The sequence below is a fragment of the Haemaphysalis longicornis genome, unplaced genomic scaffold (genome assembly GCF_048455015.1).
Source record: "Haemaphysalis longicornis isolate Haplotype H1 unplaced genomic scaffold, Haemaphysalis longicornis Haplotype H1 scaffold_19, whole genome shotgun sequence".
Classification (NCBI taxonomy): domain Eukaryota; kingdom Metazoa; phylum Arthropoda; class Arachnida; order Ixodida; family Ixodidae; genus Haemaphysalis; species Haemaphysalis longicornis.
In genome coordinates, this window is record NW_027526288.1 from 1,974,938 (window position 1) to 1,994,668 (window position 19,731).

The 19,731-nt window shown below is 45.4% G+C and overlaps 1 long non-coding RNA gene across 1 annotated transcript in view; it reads right to left on the reverse strand.

Moving 5' to 3' along the window:
• The window catches only part of LOC144166736 (uncharacterized), a 40,507-nt gene extending 22,380 nt beyond the window's left edge, over positions 1 to 18,127 (reverse strand). The window contains exon 1 of the long non-coding RNA XR_013321748.1: positions 17,947 to 18,127. This is a non-coding gene — a long non-coding RNA (uncharacterized LOC144166736). The remainder of the gene's footprint in view (positions 1 to 17,946) is intronic.
• Positions 18,128 to 19,731: the final 1,604 nt, after the last annotated feature.

Below are 19,731 nucleotides of genomic sequence, written 5' to 3' on the forward strand. Positions count from 1 at the left end.
AAGGGACTTCACGTCGAAGGACACCATCAAGTCGTCTTTCTCGATCACGGTGTTGCGAGTCTTCTCGACAAAATCGAAAGAATTACGAATGTGAGTGGTCCCTTTACCGACGAGCGGAGCCAGAACTTGGTGCAGGGCCACCTGTCGAAGTTCCTGCACCAAGTTCTGGCGCCGCTCGTCGGTAAAGGGACCACTCACATTCGTAATTCTTTCGATTTTGTCGAGAAGACTCGCAACACCGTGATCGAGAAAGACGACTTGATGGTGTCCTTCGACGTGAAGTCCCTTTTCACGAGCATTCCGATTGACCTGGCTGTCAACCTATGCACGGCTGCTCTCAAGGCTGATCAGACGTTGCCCAAGAGATCACCGATGGATGTGCCAGAACTATGTAGGCTTCTAGATTTTTGCCTCAACAATACGTACTTCGTCTTTATAGGCCATTTTTACAAGCAAAGGCAGGAGACTCCAATGGGTGCCGCTATTTTGGTCACGGCGGCGAACCTGACTATGGAAGCGCTGGAAGCACGCGCGCTAGCCTCCTTTGCCCCTCAACCAAAAGTGTTCTTGCGTTATGTCGACGATTGTTTCGGCGTCGTTCAGAAAGACGCGGCGAACAGCTTGCTGGCCCACCTCAACAGTATGGAACGTGCCATTCAGTTCACGTCAGAAGAGGGGGCCGATGGCAAACTTCCCTTCCTGGACGTCCTCGTGTCTCGGCAGGGCCAGAGGCTACGTTTCAGCGTGTACCGCAAGGAAACGCACACAGGCCGCTACCTGAACTTCAACTCCGTGCACCCCGCTTCCCGCAAGACGGCTGTTGTTAGCACGCTACTGCAGCGTGCGAAAAGATTGTGCTCGAAGCCCGAGGATGCGGCGGTGGACACGGCAAAGGTATGGGACGACCTGGCTAGCTGCGGTTACCCTAGGCACTTTAAAAACGCAACGGAACGCCAACTGACCCGACGGGGACAACTGGACGTGCCTCCTGCCCCGATGAAGCGAGCTCCTGTGCCCTACCTTCCAGGAACAAGTGAATGTTTGGCACGTATCCTACGGGAATATGACGTGCAGGTGGCCCACGTTCCAGCCAAAAAGATGCGCCATGAGCTCGTGAGAGTCAAGGACCGCTTGCCCAAGGAGCGCTTCCCCGGTGTGGTATACGAGATACCTTGTGCAGACTGCAGTGGCGTGCGTATAGGGGAATCAGGAAATTATAAGAATCGTCTGCAGCAGTACGCACGTGACGTAAAGAATAAAAGCGTCCGCAACAATGCTTTAGCCGAACACGCCGTCATGAATGACCACAAGATTGATTGGGACAATGCAAGAATCGTCGCTACAGAAAAAGTGATAGCATCACGGCTACATCTGGAATCACTAATCATTCAGACCACATCTAACACAGTCAATCGTAACGACGGAAATCTAAACCCGATCTACGCACGCTCTTTGCAGCGATTATTTAAGCCCACTTAAACGACCCACTTCTGGTGATGCATTTATTGTGAACAAGGCTTCCGTGCTGGAAGCCCAAACGTCAGTACGTTTTTTTTGGACTGGTCGACGTCTCTTTTTCGTTCCTAATCCTACATAGGTGAAACTGGAAATTTTTAAAAGAATTCAATAGCCCCAGAACGATGTCAAAAAAGGCAATGCAAGTTGAATTGCCTCGGCGGATCATCACCTGGCTACTGACCACTCCATCGATTAGGATTCCGCAAGCATAATCGCATCAGAGAAGCGCCTGTCAACACGACTACTTTTAGGATCAGAGCATATTCAACCAACTAAAAACACGATTAACCGGTAGCGGGGTAATCTCCCCGAGATATACATGCGCAATCTGCGCCACCGAACCTATAGATAGTCGCGACCTTTCACCCCCTCTTCATTGTGAACAAGGGGCCAGTAGGGGCCCCAAGGCGTCTTTATTTATTTGTTTTTGACCAGGCGAGTGCCTGCTTGTATTTCATCAATGAATCACCCTCCCCTGACGAGTTTTCGTCGAACCTTGGACTCTGTTAGGTGTCAGTGGGTTTACACAGCCAACTTGTGGGGACGCACATAAGCTCTTAACAAATGAGCTGCGTAGTGGCTATGCACTAGCCATGGTTTTTATTAGTTGCCTTGATGTATATGATCTTCTGATGCAGTGTTTTAGGTAGCTCACTCGCACATTATTCCTTTGTTTTTGGACATTGTGGAGTGTCCAATGTATATTCGTTCTATTTCTGATTTTTATTGCAACTGTAAATATGTCAGGAGTCCCGTACTGTGTGCATGAAGGCAGCCTAAATAAAAAAATTGGCTGCCTTGTCTTTGCTTAGAGGGGCCATGCAGACAACACACAAGTTTGATTCATTCGACAGATTGCCTCGTTAGAATCATACTGACACCATTTTTAGCTGCACTTCACTCGAATAAGCTATATAATTAGGAAAAAGGGAATGGCCATGCGACCCACTAGCTCATTTCCCACAGCAGTACCTATGATGTCATATGTCCCCAGCTGTGCGATTGGCTGAGGCCGGCAAAAGCAAACGCAAATTGGGCAGGCCTTATAAGCATGCCGAATGAGCTATTTGCACTTAAATGTAATGCATATTCATTTTGCAGCAGTAAAAATGGGGCAGTAAACAATCAAAGTTACGAAAATACGCGTACACATACAAGTACCGATGCGCACTGCTGTTGGTACGGCGTGCACTATGCTTGTTTTAGCTGCACAGCACTCCGCCGCTTTGGAGTTGGCTTGCACGGCCCTGGCCGATTGGCATAGGCGATGTTGTCTTACGTGACCCTGTTTGTCGAGGATACCTCATGTTTCACAAAACCATTACTTTCTGCAGTAACGAAAACAAGCCAGGTGCAGAAGCGGTCAAAAACAAAGCAATGGCAAACAACGGTTTGTGGATGAGTATGGTAGCTCCACCTGGGAGGACTGATGGCTAGCAAGGCTGCAGACCCGAGTGACGCAGTAGTTTGTTTGATTACATGCACTTATGGCTTCATTGCTGACATCCCAAAAACATATGGTGGGAGAATCAGACTTTTAACCTAAATTAATTTCTCAGTGAATGCAGCATCATTTGCTGAAGCGGTGGGGCACTATAAAACAGGAAATATTTCGAACGAAGCGAACTTCTATGTTGTCCGAATGGCCCCTTTAATGCACTGTATTGTATTTTTGGTTCCTGTAGTGATGTCACCATGAAGGAACCGCAGTAGACAAAGTTAATGTTAGCGCTTTACCATGCATTTTTTTTGTGCTTGATGGAAACAAATATAATACTCTAACCAAGGACTTTATCCGAAGCGTTCCCAACGTTTCGGAACCTACTTGGCTCCTTCATTAGAACTGTCTGTTTGACCAAGAGCCAAAGTTCTACATATAAACAATTTTTTTGTTTGCTGCAGCGGATCAGAGGCTAGGGCACAAATAGGGGGTAGAACAGCTAGATATCTGTTCATCTTTCGCCGGCTTGCTTTGGTGTGACAACTGTATCTAGTTGTCAATTCCAATTTGTTGTGGTCAGTTTTTCTCAACTAAATTGTAGCTTTTTTAAAGATTATGGAAGGTTTTGTGGGCCTAAAGGGTTGCCGCATTGCATGTTTGGCCTATGTAGCGTTGAAAGCGGATATTTTGCTTCAAAGTGGAATGTTGGCCTAGCATCATGGTCCTGTGGTTGCTGCTCACTTTCATTCATGCCATTATTTTTTATATTATCACTTAAAATTAAAAGTTAACCAATCTGCTGTCATTTTAATTTTGTCACCTGCTTTATACTTCCTTTTTTTTCAACTGTCTGTAAGGAGTGACAATTCGTCTTTTTATGATACCAAGGCATCGAACTGTGCTAGTTGGTACATGTTTAATGGATGAAAAACCAGTGGAAAACACAGGGTACGGAAGAGAACGACGGGATAAGCTTGTCCTGTTGTTCTCTTTTAACTGCGTCCTGTGTTTACCGCTGGTTTTTCATCCATTCAATTTTCATGAATTTGTTCAACAGTGATTAGTTTAAGTGCTCAAGCAATTTTTGGCTTGAAGGTTCCCTGTAGCATTTATATAAGTGCTCTCTGCTCTTTTTTTACCCAAGACTCCATTACCAGCCTTAATGAGATTGTCTTTTGTAGACATGAAGTTGAAATAAATATTTGTTTGCATTGCTTTGCATATTTTGAAAGAATTGCTTGCTCACTTTCTTTCAACCCTGTTTCTTAATCCTGCTTAAAGCGTTTTTCCATGTTTATTTTTTTTTCAGAACCAGGAAGGGTGCTCATCCTCGGTTCTTGCTGAAGCACCAGTATCTGTACTTCACACGTGAGCTTTGAACACACAGTAATTATGGTATGAAACATTTTACCAGTATTAGCTTGCTTTGTAGATCTCAAAGCTCTCGACAGTGTAGTACATTGTCTGGTGTAGTGCACAATCTCTCTATAACAGCACCCGCTGGGTGCTGTTGTAGAGAATAATTTTGTGGCTATAATACTTGAGATTATTTTAAAATGTACATCAAATACTAGTAAGAATAGCTCTCTAAATTGGTGGCCATTTTCCTGTTGGAGGCAGAAAGTGAAAATGCCCATGTGTGGAGATTTAAGTCCACAATAAATATCCCAAAGTTGCCAAAGCTAATCCAGAGCCCTCCTCGCGGTGCACTTAATATCCCATGTGCAGCTTTGTGTAAGAACAGCCAGAAATGTATGATCAATTTAAATTGATTTTAATGTTTCTAAATGCAAGTATTCTAAGTTTAAGCTGCCTTATTTAGTAAAATATTTTCTAACAATTGCATAGCTACCAAAGGTTTACAGAAAAGCTTTCATTGGTTATGCACCTTCTCAGCGAAACAAAAATGTCATTAAGAAACGCAGAAAAAACCTAAATATGGCAAGTAGCAACAGTAAAGCTGCTAATAAAAAAGATGCTAAACGTTTTATTGATAATATTGCTGATTTTACTTCTAGTCAACTCTTAAAAGGGCTATAGACGGGTTTGATGGTTCCCATGACGCACCTCGTAATACTAGACGAAACTAATGGGCACTGGCTGTTGGCTTTTCATTTGCAACATCGAAAAATGACCCCACATCCACCAGCAGGGACGTAATGCAAGGCACCATGCACAAGCTAGACTCATGATAAAATACTGCTATAACAACAGTGTCATCACATTTCAACCAGGGAACTCATATGCATTGTTCTGTGATGTTTACAGTTCTTGGTATTGCTATGTGGGGTCATTTTTCATGAAGCAAAAAGAATAATGTAAAATAAAATAAGTGGCAGTGGGGACCCAACTTTTATGGGTAGAATAAAGCCACAGTACGTAGGGAAGTATACATATTGTATTTGGTCTGCCTTAATATTGAGCTTTTCTGCTCAGCTCAAGAATAAGGCACTAAACATTGCGAGTAGCTACCGTGATTGGAAGTTTGATGAAATGCTGAGAAGCCAAGGGTTTTAAGGTTCGAAGAACTTTTGTGCAGTTGATTTGTTGCACGCCTTCTTGCTTTCACTGCATAACACGTTTATGCTGTGCAGTGAAGCTCGAAGGATGTGCGCTGCAGTTTAGCAAAATGAACATAAAATTGAATTTTTAACCGTTTCGAATAATCAACATCCTCTAATGATACAACTTCTGTACTGCGATTTGGCTGTAATATTAGACTTTATAAATGGATGTTTCAAAAATCGGTGGGTCAGAAAGTTCAAGTAAATTATCAGCTGACATTGAGCTTTAATGGAATGTCTCATAGAACGGAGCTTGGAAAGCACGAATGTTTCATACCGTAATTGTGTGTCATACTGTGCCATATGTGGCTGCACACCTGCAGCGCCATTTGTGAACCGAGGATGATGCACCCTTTTTGTACCCCTTTAGGTGGGTGCTTTTGCAGGAAAAACTCCTACCTATGATATTTTGGGCAGAAAAGGGTGCTCCTGCGGCGAAAGAATCCAAGCACCCTAAAGGGTGTGCTTGGATTCTGGCGGTACTTGTCTGTGCTAAGCGCATGATATGGTTTGGACATTCCAAGCTCTAGCCCGCCGAACGCAAAGTAATGCCTTGACTCCAACGCGAGTGCTTTTAATAACAACTTTGATGACACCACTGTTGAGAATCGGTTGAAACGGAGCAGGCGACGCAAGTCGGTGTTATATTTTTCTTCGGCGTGCGGCCGCAGTGGCACGAGCCGTGCGATCAGCCATGTTCGTGGCTATTTCAGTGTTGCCAAACGAAGAAATTGACAGCTAAACTTTTCAATGAATACCGGCTATAGGGTGGGTCAAAGATAAATGTTCTTTATAGTTCAGACTGCTGTGTCCACCTCATTGCATTCGGAGGGAAGGAAGTTCATAATTGCTTGTATCTTAATATTTGGTATGTGCTTGGCTGTAAAGTTTTAAGAGAAGTTGCCAAAATGTTTATTAATAGACACCTCAATCAGTTTATGGTTGTGAATTAGTTTTAGTCTCAGGATTCATGCACAGAATTTTGCAAACATTCTTGTTTCTTTTTTTGTGTTGCAACATTTACTGTCGATTGTAAAAGTTTGTTCGGAAAACGTGGTTTCATTCGGCTTGAGTCTCAAGATTTTTGACACAAAAGAAATTGTGCAATTTATGGTCAATAGAACTTATAAATGTGGTTGTCTACCTTTTAAAAAAGTTGTGACGACAAATACCAATACAAGTTCTCTACGGGTGCACATCACATGGGATATTGTTTTTGGAAGCTACCACCAGAAAACATGATTGCAATTGTAGTGGGGGTCCAGTTCTGTCTAGTTGTATCACTTGAATGCTAATGTGTAGTGAGCACACTGATAACAGTTTTCAGTGGTCCTTCTAGTGCACCAATGTTGTGATCGTCACGTGCATGAAATTGGGAAGTTCTATTATTTCTTCTTTTTTGGTTCAGACTACTACGTTTTTTTTGTGTGTCATGTCAAGTTAACCGATATTTCAAGATATCCGAGTTTGATGCCACCAGGGATCACTGTATATATAACTTAAAATTGTGCCATTAGTCATAAATTGTTGCATTTCATTTACTTACAGAGCCTCCAGACATACACCTGTCGCCATGAATTGCATTAGGACACCATGGTGATAGGTCGCAAGCCTCCAAGGCTATGGTGATGACATGCGCAACACCATGGTACTGCGCATGCCATCACCTTTAAAAAACGGTGTGAGGATGCTCAACACCCTTTATTTAGGGTGTTGAGCGTCCTCACCACCCTTTAAGGGTGTTGAGCATCCTCAACACCTTTTTTTTGTTCTTACACCCTTTTTTCGTCCGTACACCCTTTTTTGGCGAAAACACCTTTTAAAGGTGTTAGCCATGGGACAAGGTTTTTACACCCTTTTCGGCCAAAAAGGGTGTAAAAAAGTTTAGTGTGTGTAATTCCCCGGAATTGAATTGGAATGGAATGGGGACGCCCATTCCGCAACACTGGCCCAGACGTCAGACTTACTATGGCGCATTGTTTGGAGCATCAACGGCCGTGCAGCATCGGCCCCTCACCATGGTTTCCCGTGTTAAAGCGTCCGTACTCCAACGGCGTCACTGCGCCAGTATACTCCCGTCAGTGCGGGCACAAACCAAAACCTACACTCCTGTCAAACGTGCCTGTTTAAGTGCACTTCCACAGAGTGCACTCGGCTAAAATGTGATACGGAGCAGCTAAACAGCAAACGCGAATGACACTTTACAAAGAACACACTATAAGCTGGGTGTGCTCCCCAAGCACACTTTACCCAGCCTGGCTCGCAGAGTGAGTACTCGCATCAGCAAGGGTTTAAACATTTAAAAAAATATAATGTCAAGGTAACAAGCCGTAAAATTGTTGTAACCTCTTTAAGAAGAATTAGCAAATTATATTTGTTTATGTGAAAAACATCCAAGTAGCCGAGAAACCCATGCAAGTACTCTCTATCCTTCGCTAGTTCTTTTTTTTTGTCCAGGGTTTTTTTTTTTAACAGCGGCCATTTCTCTTCGGTGAATCAGGTGGTCGCGCGTCGGGCAATCTCTCTGCTGTCAGCTACGTTGTCGTACGAACAACTGCATGCGTTTGCGCTCGTGTACTTGTTTATTATACGGGCATTTTACATTTTCTGGTGGCGACCAACGCGGATGACTCTGCTTCTTCGAACTTCGGCAAGTATCGCACGAAATGGACGGACAACGAGACACGCGCAGTAATTCGCCTATGCGAAAACCACTTGCCAAACTTGTGTCGTGTTAAGCGCAACTACAATGCGTGCATCCGCACCGCAAACGACTCGTTGCCCTTCGAATAAGAAATAATGGTTGAAGAAGTGAAGAAGAAGATGCAGAACCTGGACAACACGTTTAGCTAAGTCCCGCAATAATTCAGAAATTTCTGGTAACTGGTTGAGATGTTCCCACCTTTATTTTGTAGTGACGTACTTTTAAACGAAGCTGGTAACCCACAAAAACAAAGCTCCATTTTGTATTGAAGTACTTTTATGGAAGCTGTAACTCACAAAAATACGCTGGTTTTGCCACGTACCTTTATGCAATCGGTGCACCTAAAAGTTGGCAATCGTCAGCATTTTGTTTAGGTTCTACAGTCGCACTGGCACGACGACTGGGAAGGGTGCCATCAAGTGGAGATTTTTTCCCTGACATCAGTGTCTTTCTGGGTACGTTGGATAAAAAGAACCGAGCCCTGGTGCGGGAAAGCAGATGTGGTCCTGCCGCAGCAGCTGCTTCTTCAGTGCAGGTACGTAGTCACTTGACAGACACAGCCAGTTCATCTCAATGAATATTTCCAGCCGCCTTGCCTAATGGTTTCTCTGGCAGGGCGTTTATGCCTTTTGTTGCTTGTTTCAGTGCCTCATCGGCTTCAGGATTAACTATTTACACAGCCACTGTTCACTTGGAAGATGTTCCAGTGACCTCACCACGCACCCTTCAAGTCTGCAAATCCGAGGCGTCATGAAGGCGAGGTGACAGGGCTTGTAAATTGCATAAAAAATCTGAGAAGTTTGTACTTTGCATTTCCGTTGGGTTGAAGAACTACGTTTATTTTAGCTTTTCAGTGGTATGGTTCACGCAGGCGTGGGCCTGGTTGAAGAGTTGCCACAAGAACAATGGAGAGCGCCGCGGCTTCATGACCAACGAGCAGCCTCACCGCGCCCCTCTACCAGCAGTGGCAGCAACGAGGAGCTACCTGGAGACGTTTGTGAGAGTGGAGAAGGAGAAACGAAGCCTACAGATGAATTAGAGCAAGTAGCGGGGACCCCGAGGCGCTCATAAGCTGCAGGGAGAAAGCGGTCACCGGCACCAAGCACCGTTTTATTCAGAATCTCTCGACGAAGAGCGGCAGCTGCGTTGCTTGTTAGAACAGCGCATAGATAGGGAGGTAGAGCTGCGTGAGCAGCAACTGCAGTTCATGCAGTACCACGAAGAGAGGGAGGAAAAACTCATCCACTTGTTAGGGAAGCTGTGCAAAAAATAAACTGGTGACACCCAGGATGTCTGCTTTTGTCACGCTTCCTTCACTTCTGGCCACAAAAGTTCCCCTTTCTACTCTACTCTTTGCAGTGAACCAAGAAGGATGATCAGCATTTTCATACAAAGGATTAATAAACCTTCAATGTTGCGGTACTTTGTAAGCTTCACTTTCTGCGGCAACTGCAGTTTTTTTAAGAACAGAACTTTGTAGAAACTTGCATGCGCTTGTAATTGGTGAAGTCAACCTGAAAAAAAAGGTGACATTCAACCAGTTGGACAAAATGAGATCAAGAGGAGAATGCGTGCTTTTTTTTGCTACCTGTTTATTACCAAGAACAAAAGTTCATCTCAAAGTGATTACTAAGCGATAATGCGGTGATTAGATTAAAGCAGGAGGATTGCAGGATTGCACTTTTTATTTATTTAGCAATACCGTTAGCCACAAGATGCGGCCATAGCAGAGTGGCATACATGGTAAAACAACAAAAGCAACATGAAATGCTGAAGTCATCGCACAGGAAAGAGAAATTGAAACATGGAAAAGGCTTCGAGTTGAAATATGGAAAGGCTTCGACTCGAGGCTCTCGAGTCGCTGTCATCGTGCGCGAACAGCTTTTGCAAGTGTGTACCGAATGGTAATGCTTGGTCGCACAAAATAATCGGTGGCACATCAGTGCCACTCATTAGAGCAACCGGGCAGCTAAAGTCCTCCCTCTCCAAGGTTGTGCACAGGCTCGTAGCGCCGTACACACCAGCATAATGGCATCCACCTGGGCTACCAACATTGCATACCGGAATCGGTAGCGGTGGTCAACCAGGGCAAGTAGTATCAACTATACCTGCAAGGAAAAACACTACTAAGTTTCGAACATTGAAGTCAGTAAAAGTTATTGCTTAGACAATCATTTCACCAAACTGAAATGTTTAGTTACTTTAAAATGGCAATACAGACAAATTGGGGTTACACGGGATGGTTTACATGAAACGGAATTACGAAACATGCAGCAAGTTAGTGTCAATTCGCTGCTATAAACATTAAAATGGCAATACAGAAAATTCTAAGTCACACAGAATGGTTGACATAAAATGAAACTTACAAACATCCAGCCATTTACAGTCAAATTACTGCGAGTAAAACCATTTTTACACTGAGCATAATATTCTGTTTGAGCGCACACAATAGAACAGAAGAACCTACCACCCCTTGTAGTGGTAGTAGTCAGCTGCTGATTCTTTTGCTGGCGAAACAGAACGTGGAACCGTCAAGGGCGCCAACTACTTGGGGGAAGCCAGTGATGGCGTGAAATTCACGCATCTGCGTGGCCATCCCATCAGGACGAACCATCCCCAACAAGACGCCCTCAAGAATTGTGATGACAGCAGCACAAAACTCTCTGAAGAGCGCATTCACAGTTGATCGTCCGATGCCGAACAGAGGGGCGATCTTTCTGTCCTCAGCAGTAGAACAGAGGCGGTAAAGGCCCACGGCCACGCGCTTTTCAACGGAGATTGGGACTTTTATCACGGTCGTCTGGCGCTCTAGTGAAGACAGACAGGACTCCACCAAGTACCTAAATGTAACTGACGTTACCGGGAACGCTTCCTTGAAGTGTTGGTCACCCAAGTATGGCAAGGTTTCTTCGAACCACCGTTCATTTCCTTAAGAGGTCATTCTCGATCGGTGCAGATTTTCAGCCACCACTGCGCCGATGGCAAATTTGTTCTTACGAGTACAATCTTTCATATGTTTAGATATTGCCAAGTACGACTCCATTTCCACTTCAAATTCTAGCTCTTCACGCAAGCGCTGTGCTCGGACGCACAAATAGGCAGCACAGCGCGCTTCCATTCGCTCGCTTCGGCGTTGGCACTGATGTTTACCAGCACTTTTGTACGCTCTGCTTTTGATATGCTACGTACTAGTCTTGTCTGTTTACGCAGTTCTGGTTTACTGAAACTTCTGCTTTTTTTTATACGCACTTAAAGTAATATTGCCGTTTTTAAAGTAATAAAACGACAAGTTTTCAATACTTCACGGTTATTTTGTTATATTTAACAAAACCGTTACGCCGCCTATCGTCACTGTCATCACGGCCAAACACACTTTCTTTCGTCGGCTAGCAGCGTGCAGACAAAGTGCCATTCGGGAAGCCCAGGTTCACTCAGCGTAAGTACACCTAAATAGGCACGTTTGACAGAGGTATTATTCTCTACTTTTGCTTCACGCAGGATATGGCCTACGTAGATACCATGCGCTCTCGCACCGGCGACGTTGACGCGCATTTGTTCGACCAGGTGCGGCCGCAAACCGGCCCGTGCTAGCTAACGTCTCGACGCACGGAGGAGCTCCGCGCTTCGTTGTACTTGGCACCCTCGCTCTCCCGATGATAACGCGCATATGTCCCACCACGTGCTTACGCCGATAGCGGGACCCACGCTCTGGCCGTGCTTCGTTGTCAGATCGGGGTGCCTTTGCTCCAACGACAAGGCAGCGGCGGCGTTCTCCTCCGCGGGGGCACTGGTGGACCTTTGTTGTTGATCTGGCGTACTCGCGAGAGACACGCGGCTTTTCTCAACAGTGGAAACGCTGATGGAATCCTTCAAGGAAACACTGCACGCTCACCCTGCGTCTACATCTGGGCACGGAGATTTCTTTCTTCTGTCTTACGTCTAGTAGCCCGAGCAACTATTTTGCTACGTATTCCATGTAGGCCCGACTTTTATGTCGACGGAGTTTGGTTCGTAGTGGAGAAGAACCACGTGGAGTTCAGCCAGCGCAAGCGATTACGCACACCTTCGGGATGCATCGTGAGCTGGCCACACCAGCTGCAGCGCTAGCGCTTCAAACAGCGCGACAAAAAGGTTAGCCCGAACGCGGTTGCAGACACCCTCGCATGAGCCGTCGTTGCGGAACCGGCTATTCCTGGGGCGCAACACGACTCAACCTGTTGCGTCGTGCTCATATGGCCCTATTGTCGAAGGCAACGAGGAAAATGCGACCCCAAGCTGTAAATGCAGGGCTCAACTGCACAATCAGCGGAGCCCGACTACTCTATTTGTGACGCTCTCTGCCAATAAGAGCTCCCGCTCAGAAGATCGGTCCTTTTTTATATATTGTAAATACTGTTAGTATTGTAATTAGTATATCGAGTGGAACCGGTGAACCGAGCTCAATGAAGTAGTGGGTGCCGACCCCACCGGGTGTCCGCTGAGCACTCGTGTTTACGTCGGCACCGAGTGCGAAGCAGTTCGTACTGCTGCACCTGGGTTGGCTTTTGGGGGGTGGGGGGTATTATCTTTGTGTGTTTAGGGTTATAGTTTACGGAGTCGTTTCCGATCGAGGCTCTGGAGCTCTGGCCAAACTTTGTTCCGTTTGAAAGAAGCTGTTCCTGAAAGTTTCAGGCTGGTGAACCCTCCGCAGCCTAATGAACGCACTTTGTTCTATTTCTACGACTCTTAGTTGGCTGGGCGGCGAGTCGCCGGAAGACTTCTCTGGTGTTGTGCCGCTCTCCTACCTGGCAAAGCACACTGCGAGACTACAACGAAAATTCCCGCCCATTCCGCACTTGCCAGTACCCGGTTTGTAGCCTCCTATTCATGGCCAGCGGAGCTTTTCCCTTTGACAAAGCATCCGCACAAGAAGACGGGGGCGAGTTGAGCAAGGTTGCATTCGTCCTAGCCTCCAAGCCGAGTTGTCCACGGCCAGCACGTTCATTGGCGGGAAAGGTATGCATTGTCTCATGGGCTGCCTTCGACGTCAAGCAACAGAAAAGGACAACATGTTGCCTCGACCCCTCACCTGCCCGAGTGGGTAAATCGGAGTATCATGTCCCCCTTGCAGCGTTCGCTCTGCAACACCCAGGGACGGCGACACGTTTTTCGGCGAGACACATTTTTTCCTCCGCCCTCACGTAAGCCTCAAACCAGGGTACACGCCCGGTTTCTCAACTCTGGAAGCGAGCTGTCAAACTCAATTGAGTGTTTTTTTCGCCCCTAAACGGAAAACATCGGATCTCCGCCTCCCGGTAGGTGCGCGAAGCCACTGCACTCTTCCAACAAGTGAAGCGCAGTTTCCCTCATTATAGCATAGAAAAGCGCACACTGGACAAGTGAAACAGTTCGACCGGTCAGGTCATGCAGGGAGGAAAGCTGCGAGATGTTCTCTTGTCCTCAGGAGCGACCACGTTTGAGATGCGTTGCAAAGGTCGTCTCCGCTTCCTTGCCGCCAACTAGTCGAGCTACTAACGAGCGGCGGACGAAATCGTCCCCGCTTGAGCAATGGCCGATTCACTCAAAGAGGATTTGGTCGAAGGTACAGTGGATTCGGCGGGACCACAAACCTCTTCCGCACTATGTGTCTCTTTGAGGATAGGGGGAGTTACGTTGAACGCACGCCGCAGAGCCGTAAGTAACCGCCCCGCTACATTTTAAACGCTTGGGAGTTTTCTGATGCTATTGCAAAGAGAAAACCTTCACCTTGGCAATTCAGACAGTCCCACCTCGCCACTGAAGATAACGCTAGAACCCTCGTCAATTTCACAAGGATAACTCACCACTGATGATAAGGCACGTGCCATTTTCACAGCCTCAATTTGCATCTGGAGGCAAGGCCCTAACACTTTCATCAGCCACTACAACTTCAATTACTCCCCCTGATGTTAAAGCTATACTCTTGTCATTTTCGCAGCAACGATTTGCAGCCAGAGGCATGGCAATAGGTCTGTCACAATCGCTTTCATAACTTTCATAAACCGTGACATTTTCACAGCCATAAGGCTTTACTAATGGCAAGACGACTAATGGTAAGCGACGAGGCATACATTGCGATATTCAATGATATATTCCACGGCTGTAAGGGAACCACACGGCTCCATCACAGAACTTCAAATTTCTTATACAAAAGGGGGTCCGGCAAGAGGATACAATATCACCACAGTTACAGCCTGTCTGGAGGGTGTGTTAAGAAAGCTTAGGTGGAGGAAAACAAGGGTGAGAATTAATGGGGAATACCTGAGCCACCTACGGTTTGCAGATGACATTGTCCTGTTCAGTCAGAGCAGGACGATTTGCAGCACATGCTTTGCCATTTGCGCTAAGCAAGTATAATTTCAGTGATAAAAATGAACACGGAAAGACCCAAGGTAACGTCGAAACGGCACGCCAAGGTACATCACTTCCAGGTAGGCAATGAGGTCTTAGAAACAGTCACCGAATACGTATATCTCGAGCACGTCACACCTGCAGATCCAAACCATGAACGGGAACTTACCCGCAGGACAAGCATGGGGTGGTTTACATTTGGTAAGAACACCGAGATCCTCAATGGTATGCTTCCCCTGTCACTCAAAAAGCTTGTATTTAATCAATCAGTTCTTCCGGTAACGATTTATGGGGAAGAAACTTGGGGTCTTACCAAACGGCTTGAAACCAGACTTAGATCGGTGCCATGGAACACCGAAGGCTAGGGGTCAAGATCAGGCACCGGAAAACAGACGCATGAATTAGGAAACAGACCCAGGTGGAGGACATTCTAGTTCAATTAAGCGAAAGAAATGGGGATGGGCTGGTTACATAATGTGAATAAGGAAAAACAGGTGGACCGCCCATTTGACAGACTGGCTGCCAATAGACCTCAAACGCACTAGTGTTCGGCCGAGAACAGATGAGCTAGCAAGATGAGCTACCAAAATTTAGGAGGAAAACATGGACTAAGCTGGCATTCGATAGGCGGGGCTCGAAACCGTTGCGAGGGGCTTTCGTCCTGTAGTGGACACAAACAAGCTCATGAGGATGATAATGATGAAGAATAGTAAGCATACGCTCGAGATTGTTATAGCCATTTCTTGCTGCCGGACGAAAGGCTATAGCCCTGACTATTACGGTCATATCAACTACCGAAGGTAAGGCTCTACGCATGTGAGGTTCACAGCCATAACTAACCGCACAATACATGGCTCCGGCGAATATAAAGCCATCACCGGTCGCCGACGGCGAGGCATTACCATTTTCCAAGACATAAATCGGAGCAAAAAGCAAGGCTCTATATTCTTGAATTTTGATCGCTATATTTCACTGCCGAAGGTAAGGCAATACCTGTAAAATTTTGATTCACAGTTCGCGGCTGAAGGTAAGATTATATTCCTCTACTGACACGTCCATCTCTCCAGGAAACGAAAAGCGTAAATATTGATGAGACTTCAGTCACCCAGGAAATAAAATGCCCTGCAGAATTATGGACAAACATTGCTGCCAACAGTAAGGCTACATCCTTGTCATATTCAAAGCTATATCTCCACGGCAAAGGGAATACTATATTCTGCTCTGCCACTATCATGGTCAAAACTTGCCCACAAGGTATGTCCTTCTCATTTGACAGTTATAACATGCCGCGAAAAGAAGCCTTTACCCTAGAAACTTACCTCCTCTAAACTCGCCGTCAAAAGTGAGGCGGTACCTTTGAGATTTTTAATTTTTATATATCTCCACATAAAGTCAAGCGATATACCCTTGTGTTCAGCACCATACGTCACCGCCGCCTATGGGGCTATAATAGTGCCATTTTCACCGCCGTAACTTGCCGCCAAAGATAAGGCAGAACTGTCGCAAAATTCCTAGCTATAACTTGCTGCCAAAAGGAAGGCTAAAACCTTGGCCACTTTATTGGACAAAAACTGTCCCCGAAGGCAAACATGCACCACCCCACTATACCCTATAGCGTCATTTGTAGTCGCTGAGTGTAAAACTATTGATTGTAAGGCAGAAAAGTTTAGGGAGAGCTTTTTTATCTACTCAGAAAACCGTAGTGACCATGTTCGCCGTGTCTTCACATGCATGTGCACATCGCAGAAAAGCAGTATTCTCCGTAATATTTCCGATTTTCGGCGCTGGCCACAACATATCTGAATTATGGATGTGACAATGTGTGCTGACGCTCTACTTGCTCTTTGAATTCAGAATCACCCCCGGAGAATGGAGCCACGGCTGGGAAAGAAAGCGGCTCGACGCATATATATCCCATACTGCAGTGCTGTTGCCTGATCACACGTATATCAAGCAAGGTCGGCCCACCGCTAGGACATGTCAAGGTCGTCAGTACAATAGCCAAATAATGCTTCCGTAGAAATGATACGAGTTTGCAATCACACCGATTGAAATAAAAGAGTAGCGTAGTAGTTGATTGATACAATGTGAGTTTTACGCACCGACGCTTCACAGGCGATTGGGCGCGCCGTAGTGTACGCCTCCGGACTAAAATTGACCACCTGGTGTTCTTTAACTTGCGCCGAAGTCTCCATTTCACGGGCAATCTCGCTTTTGGCCGACTGCATTCCTAGCTGGTGGACTGGTGACATCGCAAAAGCCATAATCAAAAAGCTTCATGTTTATATTTATTTGGAAATCCTGGCCTTTTTAATACACATTCGCGGATTTATATGACATCGGTAATTATGGTTTGGCATATATTGCTGAATTGGAAGTTTCCAGTTTTTTTAAAAGGTGTCACAGTGTAAAAAAGCTGAATATTAAGGCTGGCAGTTTCTGATTACGCTCCAGCTTCTTACTACTGTTTACAATACAATATATAATTTTGTCAACCGGCTAACACATTAAGCTAAACACGCACCGTAGTTGTTCACCATCATAGATATGCATGCCTAAACGCAGAAGAGAAACTTTTCTTCACATCTACTAAGCTCATCGCGCAGTTTTATGATACGAAGAAATCCATGTTTGTTCTTGTCCTAAAACCGAAACCGGCAGTGCTGTGATTCAATTATTATACTAGATATAATCTAAGAGGTCCGTTTGAATTACAGCGGCCATTATGTTCAATTCGACGAAAATGATAAACACAAATACACTTCCTTCTACACGACACAAATATGAGCTACATGGTCTTCCCGTTAAATATAACACCTCCAAGCCGACCTGAAACACAGTACAATATTTCATCATTATAAAAAGAAGCCAATTTCGGGAACATGTGGAAAGGCATAAAATAGAAAAAACACCTATACCAAGAAAGGTATCACAACAGCCTTAAATACATTCAGCTTGATATTTGAAACAAACGTGACGTAATTTACTTTCTGAAAATTCCCCATACCATAAGTAATCTGATTTGTCCGTACTCGAGCGATAAAGCAATGTCAGTGTGCGTACAAGTGCGAGTCCCTGCTTAGTTCACTGCAGCCAAAGTAAACTGATTAGTGCCATGGTAACAATAGGTTGCTTCTACTAGGGATTGTTGGTTATGGTCGTTTTGGTGTTATATTATAAAATGATAGAAGCGAAAAATAAACGAATATTTTTTTTTCTGCAAGGACCCAGCACAGGTAATTACCAACGAATTCATCGCTACCGCTTGCCTAAGGACAAAGGGCAATACATTAAATCTCAAGGCGTCGCAGAACGCATAACGACAACAGAATGGAAACGGATATACTCACCCCATTTCACCCTCCGTTGTTCATTATCCGAGGAAAGCGTCCAGGTTTTAAGCCTCGTTGAGCTAAAAGAAATGGGACTATGTGCATGGGCTCTAGGCAGCATAGCGAGAAGCAGAGGCATTCACGCTGCCTTCATTTCCCGAGGCTGTAGGTGTGTCAGTTGGCCTGTACCTCTACATAGCTGCGGTAATACGGCCGGCTTGCCGGTCGTGTCGTGACGGAATCCGGTAACGTAAGTCCTTCGTCCTGGACTTGGCTCGTTTCCTGTCGCTTTTACTTGCTCCCATTGTGCTTCTAGTTCTTTTACACCGTACCTCTGTGTGGTATTCATAACTGCGGCTCTTTTAACATGGCTCACGTACTACAGAGGCCGGCAGCCAAGATTATGTTTCCGATATTACGTTGAACTGTTCAGATTCACCTTTTCTTGCTTCCATGCGAAAGAATTTGTACACTGCCTACGTGACAATATTCACCAACCCAGACACACATTTTCTCCAGAAAATGCCGCAGAGAAGGCACACCATAGGGCCAACTTATCAAAGATAAAATCGCGTAGCTGGCTTTATAATAAAGTTGAGTAAATGTGGATCAGGCGGGCTATCAACCAGGTAGAGGCACGCCAACCCATGAAAGCCAGAGCTCGGCACGTCTACCTGACTGCAAGTGTATCTAGTGCATGGGTTGTTGCCATTCACAGAGAAAAGTTTGTCATAGACCTGTGTTGGAGCACAGATCAGTGATAAGAGCAAGCGAATCACAAAACTAAGAAATTGTGAACCTACAATGTATGTTTTTGACAAACCTAAATTTTGCGTAGAAATTGCGATGCGAACCCTGGTGCAGCCATAGCCATAGTAGTGGAAGGAACAAAAAGACGCAAATAAAGAAGGACAAAGGTGGATTAGGTGTAACCGCAGTTGCGTCTGACGTAAAAACGTTGCACAGAGGCATCTACTTAGGCCTGAACAAGTTAAGTGCGACTGAAATAAAAGTTCAAATCAGAGTATTTTCTCAGTCATTCCAGCCGAGAGTTGGAGGAAATGACGCGAAAGATAACTAGTGATCGTACTCTAAACCGCTCATACACTAAATAAGTACTTGTGTACTTGTGTTTCGAAGTCAATAAAAGTTACTCAGCAGTGCTTCCTCGCCCCTTCCTTTTTGACGGCTTGATATTGAAAGTCAGGTTATGAGTGGCACACAAAAAAGATGTGTACACTGTTTCATGTTTGTACCTACCGAAAACACACAGAGCACTATACCAGCATAAAGCAACACTAAAGCACTAGTACATCTACCTGCAGTGTCTCCCTTCTCGCTGCTGCGTTTTTGTCAAACTTTCTGCTTCCACAGCGGCTTTCATCAGTACAGCAACTCACTTTTCTCCTGCTTCCAATTCGAATCGCGAGAAGTGAGGCGTCCGCGCTGGCATGCAGCCATCTACTCTGGCTGATGCAAGATACTAGACGAAGGCGCGCATCTTGCCCGTCACTGCGATTAATTGCTCATCCACTCTCCAAATTTTGGCCCCAGTCATTTTAGTACAGTCAAACCTGGTTATAACGAACCCGGATAGAGCGAATTATGCTATATATCGAACAAAAATAATTCAGTTACGGAAATACATAGGAAACATATTCCTTATAACGAAGTTCACATCCGATATATCGAACTCTGCGCGCCTAGAGTGGCCGCCGAAATGCACGGCCTCGGAGCGGCGATTGAGATGTGGATTGGCCGCGACCATGTATCAAGAGTTGCGACTTAGACATTGCATCTCGC